Below are 19,267 nucleotides of genomic sequence, written 5' to 3' on the forward strand. Positions count from 1 at the left end.
AGAAGTCAGTCAGGAAATCCTGTGCCAACATTATTTTCACTGTGGTAATCAGAACTGCTTACCACATATTTCAGGTTCCTTGTTTCCCAGATATGCAGTAGTTCTGAACTTTCAAGCCCCTTGTGGTTATGTGGGCTATGTGACTAGCAGGATCCAATATATGTTACTTCTGGGCCAGACCAATTTATTGTTTTCTGTCCCTCTGTAATGATAATGAATTAGATTCCAGGGTCTCAGAAGGAGAATCATGTAAAACAGAGCTAGCACGTGACCCTTTGAGGTGTGGTGATTATTTGTGACCTCAGCATAACTTAGTCTGAGTGATTCATAATAACAGTTGACTAGTCCCATGATTATGGGAGAAAAGCACATTGAGTCTGTTTCTCCATCTGCAAACTAAGGAAGTTGGATAGGAAAGATTATCATTAAAGTTCCTTTAAGTTCTAAAATGATCTTTGATAAGAATAATAATGGCAATAAGGATCAGATGTTTTTTAAATCAAGGAAAAACAGAATTAAGCTCATTACTAAGCTGTGAGAAACAAAGAACAAAAGAGTAAGGTGAAAACTAAGGTCAGCTTCTCCCAAAGTATGTTCCTCAGAACTCTCATCATAAAAGATGCTTTGTGACAGAGGGTTTCATGACCAAGGAAGTATGGGAAACACTATATATGATATCTTAAATAATCTTCATGCATATTATCATATTTGGAGTATTTATGAAGGAAAACTTTAAAATGTGTTTCACCCAGCACTTACCAATACACTTTCACTGTAGAAATAACTTAAAAAAAAGAATTAATTAATTAATTTGTTCGATAGAGAGTAAGACAGCACAAGCAGAGGGAGGGGCAGAGGGAGAGGGAGAAGCAGGCCTCCTGCTGAGCAGGGAGCCCCATGCAGTAGGCATCTCCATCCCAGGACCCTGGGATCATGACCTGAGCTGAAGGCAGATGCTTAACCGACTCAGCCATCCAGGTGCCCCTGTAGAAATCACTTTTAAGAAACTTCACAATGATGGGCTGTGAAGTGGTAACTTTGGTTTGTGTTTTATGCTTTCCCATTCCCTTCTTCAAAATCCTTTTGATAATTCTCCTCCTTTTGCACATAGTCACAGGAGTGGGCATATGAAGCAGAAAATCCCATTCCTCTGGTCATAGTAATTTGTTCATGTATGAACAAGACCCCGGCAAACCCAATCAGAGCCTTCAACATAATTAATATTTTTTGATGACCCGTTAGATTTAGCTGAGTCTCATTAAGACACACCTTAGACTTCTCAGATATGTCAGCCAAAATTTCCCCTTTGCTCGGATTATAGTCAGATTATAGTCACTTGCTATTGAAAGAATTCAGAAAGGAGCTATTCCTCCTTGGAGCAGAGTTTGGAAAATCCTGCTTCAGGATAACAACTGAGAATAAAATAATACAATTTTGAAATTTATTAAGCAATAGCCTTAGCTTTCTCTAGGGATAAGTGGGTCTATTAGGGAACCTGAAGATGGAAGTGCCATATTTAGTATAAGAAGACATTACAGCCTATTTTATCTTCTTAAAAAGACAATTTGGAAAAAAAAAAAAAGATAATGGAAACAAATCCAAAATGGTCAAAACATACCAAGGAATAATTTTATTTCAATGTCTGTTTCACTTATTCATATTAGAAATGTTAACTAAAGGAGGAGTACAACAAATACTTATGGAAAATTGTATACGGGAAACTTGACAAATATCATTTCATTTATTTCTCACAACAGAGGAAAGTAGATCAAAATTGCCATCATTTTTCAGACTGTGAAAATAAGTCTTATAGACATTAAGTAACTTGCCTAATATCACGGACTAGAATATGGTAACGCTGGAATAAAGGTACTCATAAGTGCTAATTGATGAAGTCCCTCCTTTATTTTGTGCAAATAAAGTAATTGATATAGAATTTCTACGTGTGAGATTTCCATCACTGAATCCCCCTAAACTTAGTAGCTTAAAACAATGCAAATTTGTTATCTCACAGTTCTGTGTTTCAGAAGTGTAGTGGGCTAGACTGGTTTTTCTGCTTAGAGTTTCACAAGGCCAGTATCAAAGTGTTGGCAGGGCTATGTTCCTTTCTGGAGGCTCTAGTGAACAACTCATTTCTAGGCTTGTTCAGGCTGTTGGCACAATTCACCTTCTTGTAGTTGTAGGATTGAGGTCTGTTTCCTTGCTGGCCAGGAGTTGTGCTTAGCATTCAGATGCTGCCCTTTTTTTTTGGTTATGGCTCCCTTCAAAGTCAGCAAAACGATTCAAGTCACTCTTATGCTTGGAATCTCTGACTTTTCTTCTGCTGCCTTATCTCTCTAATGTATCTCTTGACTCTAGCCAAAGAAATGTTCTCCACTTTTAAGATGACATGTAATTGTATTAAACCCATCTAGATAATTTAGGATAATCTCCCTTTCTCAAATTCTTTAATTTTAATTACATCTATAAATTCCTTTTGCCATGTAACATATCATATTCATAGGTTCAAGGAAGTAAGCATGGGAATCTTTAGAGGTCCATTATTTTGCCTACCACGTTCTAGCTATATAATGTCACAGTTGAAATGTTCCAAAATGAAAAAGGTAGAAATTTTATTTATGTGATTCCTAAAACACTTTATTTATTTACAAACATAAAAATGGTGTGTGTGTTTACACACACTAAAACACCATTACACTATATACACACAATTACCTAGGGATACAAATGTGCAAATGATGGATGTGTTTGAAAAAAAGGAAAGCTAGAGTTGATAGAATAGGTAGAAAACAAGAATTCTAAGACAACTTAATACTTGTTTGCTTTTTTAATAATGAAAGGAGTACATAAAAACAACAGTGAGAGTTTCATTGACTGATATTTTTTAGACAAGAGATGAAATCTGCTAGGTTTGGGAGAATAAGCTGAATCATAGAAGAAGAAACTCTGGGGTATGACTCATATGTAACAAATATTGTAAGAGGGTCTGAAATATTTAGGAGATCATTAAAAAGTAAAATTTCTATATTATTTTTATTTGTAATTGCCAAAAGTTGGACACAACCAAGATGTTCTTTAGTGGGCAAACAAACTGGTAAACCCAAACAATTGAATATTATTTAGCACTAAAAAGAAATGAGCTATGAAGTTATGAAAAGACATTGAGGAAACTTAAGTGCATATAACTAGGTGAAAGAAGCTAAGGCTGGAAAGGCGGACTAGGCTACATACTGTATGATTCTAACTATATGATATTCTGGAAAAGGCAAAACTATAGATACAGTAAACAGATCAATGATTGTCAGGGGTTAGGGTCAAGGAAGGATGAATAGGTAGGGTATAGATTTTTAGGACAGTGATACTATTCTGTATGATGCTGCAATGGTAGATACATGTTATTTATAGACTTATAGAACGTACAAGCTGAACCTTAGTGTAAACTACACTGAGTGTTAACACTTTGATTGTTAAAAATGTGTCAATGTAGGTTCATTGTTTTAGCAAGTGTAACACTGTGGTTGTCAATAGTGGGGGAGGTTTTGCTTGTATGGTAGCAGGAGGTACATAAAAATTCTGTACTTTTTGCTCAATTTTGCTGTGAACTTAAAACTGTTATCTACTAAAAAATGAATTGCACAGGATGATTTGATAGAAAAATTTCAGGAACTAACAGACTGAATGAGGGTCCCACTGTGTCGTGACCTAACATTTAAATGTATAAGCATGAGGAATAATTTTACTTAGAATTCTCAGTCTTGGAGTCTATTCTAAAAATCTAGATGTCATATTATTGCAGGTTAAATTATATTTTAATTATATACAATATTTTTGCATTTGCACACGATAATATGCTTTTTGTTATTTATGTTGGTATAAATCTTTAATATGAATGTGGGAGGGGAAACTGCTTGTTTTTCTGAGGGCTGTATCTGTTTATGTCATTGAAATGAAGGACAACACTTAAATAAAAAAAAAACAAAAAACTGGAAACAGCCAGATTCACAAGCAGTCTCAAAACAAAAGAAATAAAGGTAAAAAAAAAAATTATCCCCTTGGCTTAGAATGGGGATAAATAAAATAATAGCTATTCAATATCCAATGATAGCTATTATTTAAACAAGGATATTTAGATTTATCACAGAGAAATAAATATAGCTAAAAAATAATACTCAATTTGCATGTTTCCATTGGGGAAGGTAGGGGTGGAGGTTCCCTTTCATCCAAAACATAAAAGAGTTAGTAAATTCTTTGGAGGCAGGGAACAAAAATCTCAGCTGCCATTTGCCTGCTGGGGACTTATATACATTGCCTGGATAATTTCTTATCACTATCTGATTGACAGACAATAGTTCGGTGCATTAAAAAGGAAGAGTGAGGGAGGTCAAGGGTCTGTGAAATAAGGGATGGATTTTAGGCTATTATTTTTTATTAACTCTAAAGCAATTGCATGGATAAAACCTTATAAATATTTTACAAATGACTTTTAAAGGTTTCTCAATATATCTAATAGTTTTGAAAGTCACTACAAAACAAAAATGAAGGAAATCTCATTTTGACAAGACAACACTGGATCTACATTAGTTTTTTTTTTTTTTTTTTTTTTGGTCTGCTGTCAATGAAACAGAATTATAAATTTAAGCCTAATTTAAAACAACTCACAAACCTATAAATGAATCCTCTCAATGTTGAAGAGATGAACTTGTATGATAATTCTTTGGTCTGTATTTTTAAATTTATCCCCTCCAGCCTGACAAGAGAATGAAAAATCACAGTAATAACAAAAAAGTGTCAGTCCTTGAGACAGAATTCTACCTTATTTAACTGGGACTACTATACCCTTTCTATATTCTTAGACCAATTAAAATCAGAAGCGTACTGTTCCTTCAGGAAGATATGGTACAATAGTACTGTGAAGTATCCCTATTTTTATTTGAACACCTCCCTGGCTAACTTATCCTTCTCTTACCACTTTAGGGTCCTGTGATGTCTCCCTAAATGTTACCTACTTTTTTTTCGAAGTCTAGCTGAAGGGCCTACTTTCTTCCTACCTACTCCAGTCCATGGTGTGCTCTTTCCTTTTTCCAATCTGTTCATATCTTTTGGCACAGATCATTTGGTGTTCAGCATTTAGTTCTTGAAGCACATCCTGTATCTTCTGTAATGCCTCTCTGCTGTTTCTATAAGCTGAGCCTAAGGAAAAAGCTTGGTGAGAGGAACATGCGGGTCACTGTCCGTGGTCCTGAAACACCGTTGTCGGCTAAGGAGGTTTTTCTCAGTGTACACTGTTGATTCCTGTGCACTTTCTCTCAGGAATTTTTAAGGTGGTGAAGTGGTGGTGACAAGGAAAATGTAGGGCAAGAAAAATTTGGAGAAAAAGATAAAGGAACGGTTAGAGATGGAGCTCTCAAGCCATTGCCTGGAAAGAATAAGACATTTGGCTTTGATATTATTTTCAAACAATCGCAGATGCCAGCTGGGGAAGAAGGGGATGTAACACAGCTGACATAGCCAATGAAGAAGGAGTGTAAAAAATGTGTATACCAAGTGATATAAGGCCGTACAAGTGTTGGCACGAACAAACACATTGATGCTGGTGGGCGAGCAGACCAGACAAGTAGCATGCTGTGAATGCAGCATCACTTGTGTCCTACCAAACTGCCATAGATTTTGTCCTTATCCTCCTCTCTTGATTAAAAAAAAAAAAAATTGTCACTTGGTATTGTGGCAGAACAAAGATAACTAACTTAGTAGCTTGTACCTTCTTCATTTCTAGCATTTCTGTAAGTTACATTCCAGCCCCAGTTGATGGTGATGGGCAGAGCATAAACTCCCTACAAATCTCTATGTAAATTCCCCAACTAAAGTATAACCTCCGCGAGGACAAACACAGGATATTAAACATTTTCTTGATATCTTGAAATGCTTATAAGTAGAGTGGTTGGTGCAAATTGGGGGCTTAGTAATATTCTTTGCATAAATAAAATAATTAGAATGCCTCCCACATACACAACACTCAACAAAGGCTCGTGAAATGAGCAAACGTTGTGTTTAACACTTCCATCCCCTTCTAGGTCCTATTTTAAAGTCCAGTCCTCCTCCCCTTGGTAAGTCAGGTCCCAACAAACCTACCTCCCGTATCAGTCTCCACCTTCCTGCACTTAGGCCCAGCCTTCCTCCTGCCACGTGTCTGTGCCCTCTCGGGCTCACCCTTTCTTCCTACTAGGCAACTCCCGTCCCCTTTCCTCGCTCCGCCCCAGGACCTCTCCAGCTCGGTATCTCAGAAATTGGTCCTCGCGGCTTCCGGCCACTCAGCTCCGGGTCCCCGCCCGGAGGGTAACGCGGTTGTCATGGACACGGCACCTGCGCCCTTCGGCTGTGCCCCTTCGCCGCCATCCCCTCCCCCCACCTGCGGCGCGGAGCTAGCCTCGCCTCCCCAGCTCCGCCTCTGCCCCTCCCGCTCGGCGCTTCCTAGGCCGCGCGCGCCCGCTCCCCCCCCCCCACCCCTGGCCTCCCCCAGCCCCGCGGAGTCGCGGGGACCACGGGGGCGCGCGAGCGAGCAAGCGGCCGCGCCTGCGCACTGGCCACCTCCCCTAGCGGCGATCCGGGCCGCTGCCGCTCGCGCTTGGGCAGGACGCGGGGCGGGCGGGGGGAGGGGGGAGCGGCTTCGCTTCCAGCCCTGAGTAAGGCGGAGACCCGGGCTGGCGGGCGGAGCAGGAGGCACCGCACCTCGGCCAGAGGCTGCTGCAGCAGCTGCTGCCCTCGTCCCCGCCGCCGCCTCTCCAGTCCCTTCTGTGATTACCCCTCCAGCTGTTGGGAACGGGCGAGAAAGAGGAGGAGGCGAGAAACTCCCACCGACCCACAGAGGTGAGTCCTGGGCAGAGCATCCTCCATCCTTGCCTGCCTCCCTCCCTCCCTACCTCCCTCCCATCCTCTCCATCCTCCCCTCCCTCCTCGCTCCCCAACCCTCCCGCCCTCATCCTTCCCAACATCCCTCTCTCCTCTCTCCTCCTTTCTCTCTTCCAGCCTTTCTTTCATCCCTTTCTTCCTCTCTCCCAGCCCCACTTCCTTCCCACCCTTTCTTTCTTCCCTCTCTTCCTTTCAGCCACTCGCTCTAGAGCGCAGCTCTGCATCCTTTCCTCTTTCCCCCCTTTCTTCACCCCTTCCCCGGTGGGAGATTACTTGCCTGCTACAACTGTCCGAATTCTGGGGCTTCCAGAAAATTGGGCACATATACTGAGAGATACACTCTTGCACAGCGGATGCCCTGCAGGTCCCTAAATTATTTGGATTAAGGGTCAAGTTGGATAGAGTACTGGGACCTGGAAGGAGAAGAGGGTCGAGGAAGAATCTGTGGATTTGTGCAGTATTAGGGTGGGGGTGGGGAGGGTTGCCACTTAAACATGTTGCCAACAACCCCCCACACCCCCTTTTAGCAGTTTCTCTTTTCCTCCTGGAAATTACATATTCCCAGCGTGTGTCTCACTAATTTTAAATTAGCAGTTTTCCTGCTTTGATAGTCTCTGTGAGAAACCACAAGGAAAGAAGAGAAAAGAGGAAGAGAACAAGAGAGGAAGAGGGGAGGGGAAAAGAAGGGTGGTGGCAGTGGACGCTTGTATCCTTTCCCCCTAGGCCTCTTTTGATTGATATTTTCAAACCACCCGCCTAATATTTGTCTTGGAATTGAACCCGTCTGTCCTTAGTCCTGTCACTATCTCCTTCAAAGGCAGAAACTCTCTAAACTTTAATGCGTGTGCACCATAGCATTATTTATGGAATGTTTTGGTCAGCATACAAGCACTAAGGTAGATTGATCTGGGAAAACAGGGAGCAGAAGGATGGCAGAGATGCACTTTTGTTCATTATGGGTTAACTTCTAAAGGAGGACAATGGATAGATAGTTTTTGGAGTAATGAGGTTATACTTCACAGGCTTATAAATATACCATTTTAATAATATTAGTCTCATTATAGTCTTTAAGAGATACTCTTAGCCCTTCTCATCCACCTTACAGGAATTGTAAAGATCTTTGAAGAGAACCAAACTGTGTAATTCTGTTTGTGGTTTACACCAACGGAAAAGTTGAATTAGCTCCGGGACCATTATTAACAATTTAAAATTTCAGTTGGTTTTGTACCATTTAGTTTCACTAAATGATATATTTCGCTTTGCTTTCTTTAGCTTGCACTCTAACCCCTTCCATTATATATATTAACAGTAATTTTTCAGTGTCCCTTTTTGCAAGCTTTGCTGCTGAAAAGTTTATTTATATGTGGTGGGACAACCATGCCTCAGACTGTTTAGTGTATTCATCATTTTAGAAAGCTCCAACAAACAATATAAGTATAAATCAGAAATGGAGTATTTAGAAGCTTGTATTTTGCTGTCTATATTCTCTCTTTTTTTTTTTTAAAAAAAAGACAACAAAACCCAAAAACCTTAATATCCAGAGAATAGCTGTATTTTATGTTTAATAAGTGTGTGGGGAGGAATCGAAATTAATGGTGGATTCAGTGAAGCTGACAGTAAGATGCTGTGCTGTGGAGCAAATTATTGATTTCTTTTCATTTAAATTATTATATGTCAGTAGTGCAGTATGCATTTTTGCATTTTATGGGAATGCAAAGTAGGAGTTGAGATGAAGAGAATTACCTTGCAAAGTGATTGAGTGCTGATTTGATGAAGAGCTGACACAATTAATCATCTGAATCAGTTTTGGGGAAGTAGGTGTTATTAGGAATGATGGACCTACCCCCTGCCTAAACTCCCCTTGGTAGGAATGCAATTCCGTTAATGGCTTGGCTGACTCTTAAGACATGTGGCAGAAGCTTGGTTGAATTATCAGTCAACCCTGTCTGTATTTGAGTGGTTACATTACTTGAAAGTGTACACAATTATAGATGGGAGTGTTTTTGTATTGTTGTTGTTCCTTTTCCTGGAATGCCACGAAGCTAGTGAAAGACTTTGGTAGGAACTGTATATGAATAAAGTAAGTTAGTTTTATTCTAATTTACTCTCAAATGAGTTTCCCCCTTCCAACATCTCTATTGCTCTTTCTTGGTGGGGCTTCATAGTTGCGAGGGTGCAGAGGAGGTAGCCCCTCTGTCAGCCTTGCTCTTTCTTTGTTGCATTTTTGCTACACAGAGTGATGTGGGTGTCTATCTTAGTTTTTAATAATGTACTTATATGGAAAGAAAGGTACCTTTTATTTGTCTCCTTTGTAAACATTTGTCCACTTAGTGAAAACAAAATTGTCAAGTTTATTAAAGAATAGAAGGTAAAATGACATCTGTTTACAGTAAGATTTTGAGAAAGATGAGTACAAGTAATAAAATGTAAAATAGAAGAGGAACTAGTATCTTCAAAAAGCAGCCTGCTACTCTGACCATAATCCAGTTTACAGATAAAGACCAACTTCCTTCGAGGAATTTCATTTCTAGAAGCTTCTGCCTTTAGTTGACTGGATCTTTAAGAATGTATGGTACAGATAAAGACCCAACAGAACATTTAGTGGACGATATAGGAAATATTCTGGATACATTCTCTGGGCCTCACTCACTCGGAGCTCTTAAAACCTGCCCAATCCTTCGCTCTGGTAGGAGGTATTGGAAGGAAGTGAAAGACACCACTCTCTTTGACCTTAGCTTACAGTCTAGTTGAGGAAAACAGGCATTTGCATGAGGTCATATTTCTTAATGTCTAACAGGATCTTTGAAGAGAGCTTTAGATTTGAGTGCATGTTTACTTAAGTAGCAGAGAATGTTGTACGCTTGCTTACTGTTTTTTTCTTCATCTACAAAATGGGAATTTTTGTAGACTCCAATTCATGGGATTGCTTTAAGGGTTAAATGTGTTAAGCACAGTACTCGGTACAAGCGATGCATGTATTGGGTAAGCATTATTGTAATTTGGAGAAATGATTTTAAAACAATCCAAGACAACATATGAGTATGTACTAGAAAGAAGTGAAGAGCATGTAAGTGTTAGAGGAATTCCAGACAGGACAGATGTTTATGTGGACGGGGAAAGATTATATTCAGGAGTAGCTCTGGAGCTTGGACAGATACTCCTGAGAAGGATTTCATGCAGTGTGGGTACCACAGCTGGAACAAAAGCAGAAAGAGAAGAAGCAGCAAGGTGTGTTTGGAAAGACTCTTTACTGGAATATCTGGCATTCAGGTGAGGGTATTAAAAGATATTAAACATATATAGTCAGAATAATTACACTATCCCTTGAGATGAGACAACTTGTTGTAGTGTAGGATCTACTTTATTACAGAATGTTCAGCCACCCACGGGGTTTGCCTTAGTTCTCACCCAAAGCCAGATAGCAAGGCACAGAATCCAAGGTCCAGGTCACAGTGTGGGTGCAGACTGTTTTCTTTTCTTTTCTTTTCTTTTCTTTTCTTTTCTTTTCTTTTCTTTTCTTTTCTCTTTTCTTTTCTTTCCTTTCCTTTCCTTTCCTTTCCTTTCCTTTCCTTTCCTTTTCTTTTTTTCCTTTCCTTTCCTCTTTTCTTTTCTTTTCTTTTTTCTTTTCTTTCCTTTTCTTTTCTTTCCTTTTCTTTTCTTTTCTTTTCTTTTCTTTTCTTTTCTTTTCTTTTCTTTTCATCTCTTTTCATTAAATTTCAAGACAGAGAATAAACTTGCCCCTTCTAAACAACAAAGGCTCAATACTGCGATTATCACAACTCTCTCTTATTTTGTCTTAACCCGGGAATATTCCAGGACTGTAATTTGGAGAATAATTTCCAGGATTATTTTATTTTGCCACATATGAAGCCAGTAATTTTAGGGTAATTGTATCTCCACGAACTTCATTTTTTTTTTCATTGTTGACTTTTCCTAATAACAACAATCTCCTCCCTTTTTTTGGTGTTCAGGATTATTAATGGTTCTGTCTGGATTATGCTATTTCTAGTGTTTTCCTGGGAGACAAAGCTGTGATGACAGCAGAGGGTCTGGGAATGTGCATGGAGCAAGTTAAATATCTGCACAGGATGGGGTGCCAGTAGCTTTCTGGCTATGTCTGTTGGTACACTTTTATTTTTGGTTGGTGTTCATTAACTATTTTGAAATATATATCCATGAAACAATTATCCAGCAGCATAAGTGATATGAACTGTGTTATTTTGTCCGAAAAAAAGATTTTCAGAAAATTTTACCTGCAATTTATTTTTTTAAATTTTTTTAAAAGATTTTATTTATTTATTTGACAGAGAGAGAGATAGCCAGTGAGAAAAGGAACATAAGCAGGGGGAGTGGGAGAGGAAGAAGCAGGCTCCTAGCGAAGGAGCCTGATGGGGGCCTCGATCCCAGAACGCTGGGATCACGCCCTGAGCCGAAGGCAGACGCTTAAGGACTGCACCACCCAGGCACCCCTACCTGCAATTTAAAAGTGTTAGTATTTATAGTGCTCATGTTTAATCTATTTTTAATAGATTGACACAATTTGATTGCTTTATCCAAAATAGTAAAATGCTTTTCTTATATTTATTTTTTATAGTTATAATAATATAGAAACTGTTCTCATGAATATTATTTTATGATATATAGTTATAAACATAAATTTATTTCCAAAAGCTAGCAGTTTAACAGACCAGAGACTGTAGCATTTTTATTTTCTATTTTGAGTTTTTTTTCTCAATATTTGGATGCTTTAAAGATTCAGCAGACCTAAATAAAACATGTTCAAATGTATTACTTCTAGTCAGTTCCATATTAAAGCACCAGTGATTTTTGACAGACTTTACTTTTAGACATTTTTATTTTCCTCATAAGTGAATTTTTATCTTAGAGATGAATTCTAACTCAACCACAAATATGCATTCGACAACTCTTTGAGATTATTACCTGTAACACATTATTAAAAAGCACAATGTAATAGTCTGATTTTATAAAGCTTGATTTTATAGGGCTTTTGTTCCTTTTTATTTCAAGGCTGTATCTGCATGTACAACTCTTAGACTATTATTTTTCAGTTGTGAAAACAGTGTGCATTGACAGGAGTGAAATAAGCAATCGTCTTCCCCTGTAAGTTAAGGTGGTGACCAAATGGAGAAGTGGGATAAAGAAGAGATAAAATGAATTAATTTTGTTTCATCTATTGAGCTGAAAAATTAGTACTTTCTGTTCAGTGAGGGGTTTCCTGCTTTTTTCCTGTTACGCTAATTAAATCCACGTTTTACTTGTTTAGAAATACACACACACACACACACATATTTCAGTTAACATTCTTTAAAACTAGATCATAGATTTAAAAAAATATATAAAATCAGATGTTGGTTTTCTATTATTTTGCTATTTTTCAGTATCTTGCTATTTTGTTTATTTGCCTTTTTGGGGGAACCAAGTAATATAGCACCTGTGGGAGCTGCCTGGTTGGGATCAAGATCCAAATCAAGTAATAAGCCAGCTTGCTTCAGTGTTCCTACCTTAAAATAATGGACATGCCACCAGGGTTGAGGTAAAATAAATAATTTTATAAGATCCTAAGGAGTATAGGATCATAACAGAAAATTAATAGGACACTTCTGATATGTTAATGTTGTCTAAACTGGGCTTATGTTTTTCATTATATATCTGCAGTAATGCCAAGATCTTTTTTTATAGCACCTTGATGTTTCACAGCCAAAGTCATGAACTCCTACAACATAACCAGAAACCGCAATGACTCCATAAATGACTAAAGGATCTGATATTCTCATCTGATTTTAATTGTGATTAGACAAAGATTTGGTGCAAATTCACTTTCACAAGTTTATCTAAAATTCAAAGGCCTGAAAGCTGTTGTTAAATATCATTTTTACATCTTTCAGTAAAAAGGTAGAAATGTCCCTTAACTATTTAAGAAAGCTAATTGTCTTCAGTTATTTCTGGGAAAGGGGATCCCATAATTTTTGAGAGTTTACCACTTGTCTTCATTTTCTTCCATTAGACATTGATACCTGCCACAGTAATGCCATGAAATATGCTTCCCCCCTATAATATGCAGAAATAGCATAAAGAAGTATATACAGAAGTTGTTGGGGATAATGTTTGCATCTAAAGTTATCTCTGTAGGGATGCCTGGGTGGCTCAGTCTGTTAAGCGTCTTGCCTTCGGCTCAGGTCATGATCCCAGGGTCCTGGGACTGAGTCCTGCATCTGGCTCCCTGCTCAGTGGGGAACCTGCTTCTCCCTCTCCCTGCTGCTCCCCCTGCTTATGTGCTCTCTCTCATTCTCTCTCTCTCTCTGGCAAATAAATAAATAAAATCTTTAAAAAAATAAATTTATCTCTATATTCACTTATGCTTTCTTTGTATTTTTTTTATTCTATTACCTAGCATGAATTTATTCAACAGGTTTTTTGTTTGTTTTCGTTTTTCTAAATATCTGCTCTACGCAGAGTATCCGGCTAGAGATTGTAATTTTATAAAGGCACTGAATCAGGAATCAGGACACCTCAGTTCTTCCTCAAGGTTTTCAACTAACTAGCTAGTTATATGACCAAACAAGCCTCACACTCTCCAAGGCTTACTTATTTCATTTGTATTTTAAATAGCTTGGACTATATGATACATAGACTGTTTTCTAGCTATAAAATTCTATACTACTACTAGTGAGTTTCCCTTAAAATTTCAAGGCATAATGATTTATTTCTCACTGTGTCCCATTTGATTTTTTCTTTTGAAACATAAACTGCTGCTACATGAGAAAAACCTTCATCTTCAGTGGCATATGCTTTCCCTTTCCTGAGAAAATTGCAAATTTAGCTTCACAGGGTCTCTAGGCCAAGGGAGAACTATGGCACATTTCCCTTTCTTACCTTTCCATCCTTCCTTCTCTCTCTCCTTTTAATTTTTTTAAAGATTTATTTATTTATTTTAGAGAGAGAGAGGGAGCTTGAGTAGGAGGGGCAGAGGGAAAAGGACAGAGAATCTCGAGCAGACTCCACGCTAAGCACAGAGCCCGACAGAAGTCTCGATCTCACGACCGTGAGATCATGACCTGAGCCTGACCTGAGCTGAGACCAAGAGTCAGACACTCAACCAACCTCGCCACCCAGGCACCCCTCTCTCCTTTTAAAAAATTCTTCCTGGACTGAAGGTGCATGTCAGTTGTTACCTCCATTCAGGGACTAGTCTGACTTGTTTGAGTATAGCTGCTGTCTTTGAAAGACTCTATGACATTAATGAATTTAGGGTGATATTTATTTAAGAAATTATATATGCTCCAAGGTTAGTATTTGTGCCTTAGGTACAGCAAAGTCTTGCTTATCCCCTAAATCCTATCCCATAGGACTGTGTGGTCCCCACTATTTCTACCAAACTCCCATTAAAATTTTTTAAAATCAAATTTGTTGAGGTATGTTTTGTGTATAATACAGTGTATCCATTTTTTTCTTTTATTAAAGTGTAACTGGCACATAATATTATATTAGTTTCAGGTGTACAGTGTAGTGATTCAACATTTATATATGCTACAAAGTGATAACCATGTCAAATCTAGCTACTCTCTGTCACCAAGCAAAGTAATTACATATATTCCCTATTTTGTACATTGTATCCCTCTGTTTTATTTTTTTTATAACTGGAAGTTTGTATCTTTTAATCCCATTTCCCTATTTTGCCCATCCCTTCACCTCTGGCAACCACCAGATTGTTCTCCATATTTAAGAGTCTGTTTCTGTTTTGTTTTATTTATTTATTTATTTATTTATTTATTTATTTATTTATTCCACATGTAAGTGGAACCATGTGGTATTTGTCTTTCTCTGATTTATTTCACCTGGTATAATTCCCTCTAGGTCCATCCATGTTGTCACAAGTGGCAAAACTTCATTCTCTTTTTATGACCGAGTAATATTCTAGAGCGTGTGTGCATGTGTGCGCACGTGCACTCTCATGTGCGTGCCACGTCTTCTTTATCAATTCATCTCTTGATGGATGCTTAAGTTGCGTCTGTATCTTGACTATTGTAAATAATGTTCCAGTGAACATAGGGGTGCATATATCTTTTTAAATTGGTGCTTTCACTTTCTTCGGATAAATACCCAGAAGTATAATCGCTGGATCACCTGGTAGTTCTACTTTTAATTTTTTGAGGAACCTCTATACTGTTTCCATAGCAGCTGTGCCATTTTACATTCCCAACAACAATGCCTAAGAGTTGCCTTTTCTCCACATTCTCGCCAATACTTGTTATTGCTTGTCTTTTTGACAATAGTCATTGTGACAGGTGTGAGATAATATCTCATTGTGGTTTTGATTTGCATCTCCCTTATGATTACTGATCTTAGTGAAAAGACACATCTTTCCACGTGTCTGTTGACCACCTGAATGTCTTCTTCGGAGAAGAAATGTCTATGCAGGTCCTCTGCCCATTTTTTAATTGGATTGTTTGTTTGTTTGATACTGAATTGTGTGTTTCTGATATATTTTGGATATCAGCACCTTATTGGGTATATCATTTGTAAATATCTTCTGAGTAGGTTGTCTTTTCATTTTTTTGATGGCTTTCTGTGCTTTGCAAAAGCTTCTTAGTTTGATGAAGTCCCATTTGTTTATTTTTGTTTTTGTTGCCCTCGTCTAAGGAGACAGATCCAAAAATAATGCTCAGACTAATGTCTGAGAGCTTACTGCCTATGTTTTCTTCTAGGGGTTTTATGGTTTCTGGTCTTACATTTAAGTCTTTAATCCATTTTGAGTTTATATTTGTATATGGTATACAAAAATAGTTGAGTTTCTTTCTTTTGCATGTGGCTATCCATTTATTGAAAAGACTGTCTTTTTCCTATTTTATAATTTTGCTTCTTTTGTGGAAGAGTAATTGACCATATAGGCAAGGGTTTATTTCTGGAGTCCATTCTGTTCCAAAATGCATCCATTTTAAGTACTGTTGTGTGTTGACAAATATACCTATGTAACCACCACTGCAATCAAGATCTAGACTATTTCCGTTGCACTAAAAAGTTCCCTTCTGCTTGATCTGCTTTAATTCCCTGCTGATTAGTTTTTCCTGTTCCAGTAATGGGTATAGATTGAATCATAAAATATGTACTCATTTTTGTCTCCTTTCATTGAATGTAATATTTTTGATATTTGTCTATGGCTTTGAGTATATAAGCTTCAAGAAGAAAATATAAGAGAAAATCTTTGTGATTTGGGGTTAGGCAATGATATCTTAGGTAGGACTCACAAAGCACTAACTATAAAAAAAAAAAGATAAACTAGACTTTATCAAAATTAAAAAAAAAAAAAACTTCTCTTTAAGAACAGAAGATTTGCTAGGTCTGTGTATCTCTATGTCTATCTCTATATATTGGACAAAGGACTAATCGTCCTAACAGGATATAGGACTCTTGCATCTCCATAAGAAGACAAACAATCCAACTAAAAGATGGACAAAATATTTGAAGATACACTTCACTAAAGAAAATATACAATGGCCAATGAGGACATGAAAAGGTGTTTAACTCCATTATTTGCCTAAATAATGAAACTTAAGAAGTATACTATGATACCACTGTATAAACACTAGAATGGCTAAATTTAAAAAGACTGACAATATCAAGTTTTGGAGAGGGTGTGAAGCAGCTGAAACACTCAGCACTCATACGTTGCTGGTGGGAATGCAACACTTTGGGAAACAGTTTGGCAGTTTCTTTTAAAGTTAAAAATACTCTTACCATATAGCCCCGGAATTCCACTCCCAGGTGAAATGAAAACATATGCAAAAATACTTTTACATGAAAATTAATAGCAGCTTTGTTCATAATAGCTTCAGACTAAAAACAACCCAAATATCCATCAAATTCCCATTTTTAAGTTACTCTTTAAAATAGAGAATGAAACTGCTGGTATGTATTTTTTGAGATGTGCTATTTGCTCTAAGCAACCTGGCACCAGAGGAAAGGGAATACATGCAAAAGATTTGCAAAAGTAATAAGAAATCCAAAGGATAGGAAGGGCCAGCTGTCAGACCTAGGCTTGATTTTTCCTCTCTTCCCTTGTCTCTGCCCCTTCTGTGTCTAGACCTTGCTGTCAGTTAGTGGCGTGCATGATGGCTGTCGCAGTTCTAAGCCTACCATCATGCAGCATCAGTGTCTCTTCCAGAAAAATGAAGAAACCTTTGACAAAAGTTCTCCCTTATCTCTTATCTCACTGGCCAGTGCTGGATCACATGGCCATCCCCAATCCGTTCAACAGCAAGTGGAAAGGGAATAGCCTACATGAGAGGTTAGGCTAACCAGGCTTTCCTCGCCGGGGATGAGGTCAGCTTTCCCTGAGGTGCATGGTTGTGGGTAGGAAATGAAGGGGCCAGATAAGCTGAATGACAGTTCTGTTAAGGAAAGAGAAGGGGGAAATGAATGTTGGCTAAGCAAGCAGCAGTGTTGTATAATTTGATTTAGAAGTCTGCCATGATATTCTCAGTCTGGAAAAGAGGTTGAAGAGGAAATCTAGGATTGTGGTCATAGTTTGTTGTTATGGGAATGTCTGCAAAAACACTTGGCAAAGGGTACCCTAGGAAAAAAAGGAGGGGAAGAAATTTAGATCCTAATGTAAAGCATGAATTGGAGGAAGAAAGAATCTAGATCCAGAGGAGTAAGTCAAAGTGGGCAAGCATACAAATAGAGACAAGCAGCGCCAGGCACACTGGGGCCCATGGAGTTGGGACAGGAGGCGAAAGTCAGTGCTGGCAGTAGTCTGGAATCCAGGCAGGCAAACTCAATTGCAGTTTGCCCATCTGTGAAATCAGGACCTCAGGCAAGAAGATTTTCATGTTTTGCTTGTTAAGGCAGAAGCTAAAACAGTAATTATTCTCTTTCTTTTTTTTTAGGTGTTGTCAACCACTTTAGATTCTAACTGTGTCAAGAATAGGAGCCATACCTTCATTTTGTTCTAATATTCCCATTGCAATCCTGGGCCCACATTAGTTTCTTAATAAATGCTAGCTGTTTGAATTGAGTCTCTGAACTCCCTCTACCTTTAAACAAATCCTACAGATGTCTGGTTAAACAAACGTAGCAGCCATTCATCGAATACTTTCTTACTGTTTTGGGGGACATAGCCCTGGCTCTATATAAGTAAGATAGAGTACTTGACCTTACCAGTTGACAATCTGGCAGGGGTGAAAAGTACCTGAACAGGTTAATACCAGAAAGAATATGATAGAGTGTGTAGTACAGTGTGGTACTGACTCCACAGTGCCATGGGCCAGAAGTCCAGAGGGACACAGTATCAGAAATGTGGTTCTAGTAATGGATGGGAGGGAGGTGGAGAAAGGGATGACCTTGTATTAGAACTTTTTAATTCTGTCTTGGTCTGGGAACTGGGACAGGGCTGAGCTAGCAGGAAGATGGGATCAATGAGCACAGCAGTAGGAGAGGTGAAGTCACATCCAGGAGAACTGAAGTAGGGTTGCTGATAACTGCTCAGTAAGCAGTTAAGAAGTGGGACTAGAGTGAAGGGGAGAGCCTGGGAGTAGAGAAACAGTTTAGCATTATCTGTATAGAGATATCTCAAGAATGTAATAATAAGATACATTGTTTCAAAAACAAGATGTTTTGTCTTTTACACTTGCACTAGTACATGCCCATTGCAGAACATCTAGAAAATAAACAGAAAAAGAAACTTGAAAATAAAAATTATTGCAGTCCAACTGTCCACTGAGCATTTGGTGAATTTCTAGGTTTCAGCCTCACTATGAGTATATCTGAGGTTATCATGTAGAGGTCTCTTTAAAGCATAACTGAGATCATATGTATGTATAATTTTGTGTTCCATTTTTTTAAACCAAACGTATTTAAGCATTTCCTGGGATAATAAAAACTCTTCCTTTACATTAATTACTATGTAACATTACTTTGATTGGAATTTAAGTTTCTAGTTTTTGCTTATCTACAGAGATAAAATATTTGTGCTGATCTGCCTTCGAATATGGGTTGTGTCATAGGCAGGAGATTGACTTTGGGGCCTCAGGAGAGTGCCTTCAAGATATAGGTGGTCAGTGTCTATGTAGCAAGATATGTATTTTTGTATTTACTGAAATGGTAACATGGTATTCTATGCCTCATTTTCACATGGAGCTCAGTGGGTCACTTGAATATATACATGTCAAACACATATATATATGTGTGTGTGTAGTATATACATCTATATTATATATGTTACACATTCCATGTATATTTGTATCTATTATATATTTATATGTATAACATATTTTTATATATATATATATATACACACACACACACACACACATACATATATTTTAAACTGCTGCCTATTATT

General features: G+C 38.1%; 1 protein-coding gene across 1 annotated transcript in view; it reads left to right on the top strand.

The window, feature by feature from the left end:
- Window positions 1-6,775: 6,775 nt before the first annotated feature.
- The window catches only part of CTNNA2 (catenin alpha 2), a 1,091,309-nt gene continuing 1,078,817 nt past the window's right edge, over window positions 6,776-19,267 (top strand). The window contains exon 1 of the mRNA XM_087863625.1: window positions 6,776-6,864. The gene's annotated coding sequence lies outside the window, so the exon portion shown is untranslated. The remainder of the gene's footprint in view (window positions 6,865-19,267) is intronic.

This window comes from Ursus americanus, chromosome 7, assembly GCF_024610735.1.
Source record: "Ursus americanus isolate L20-20 chromosome 7, mUrsAme1.1.p, whole genome shotgun sequence".
In the NCBI taxonomy this organism is placed as follows: Eukaryota; Metazoa; Chordata; class Mammalia; order Carnivora; family Ursidae; genus Ursus; species Ursus americanus.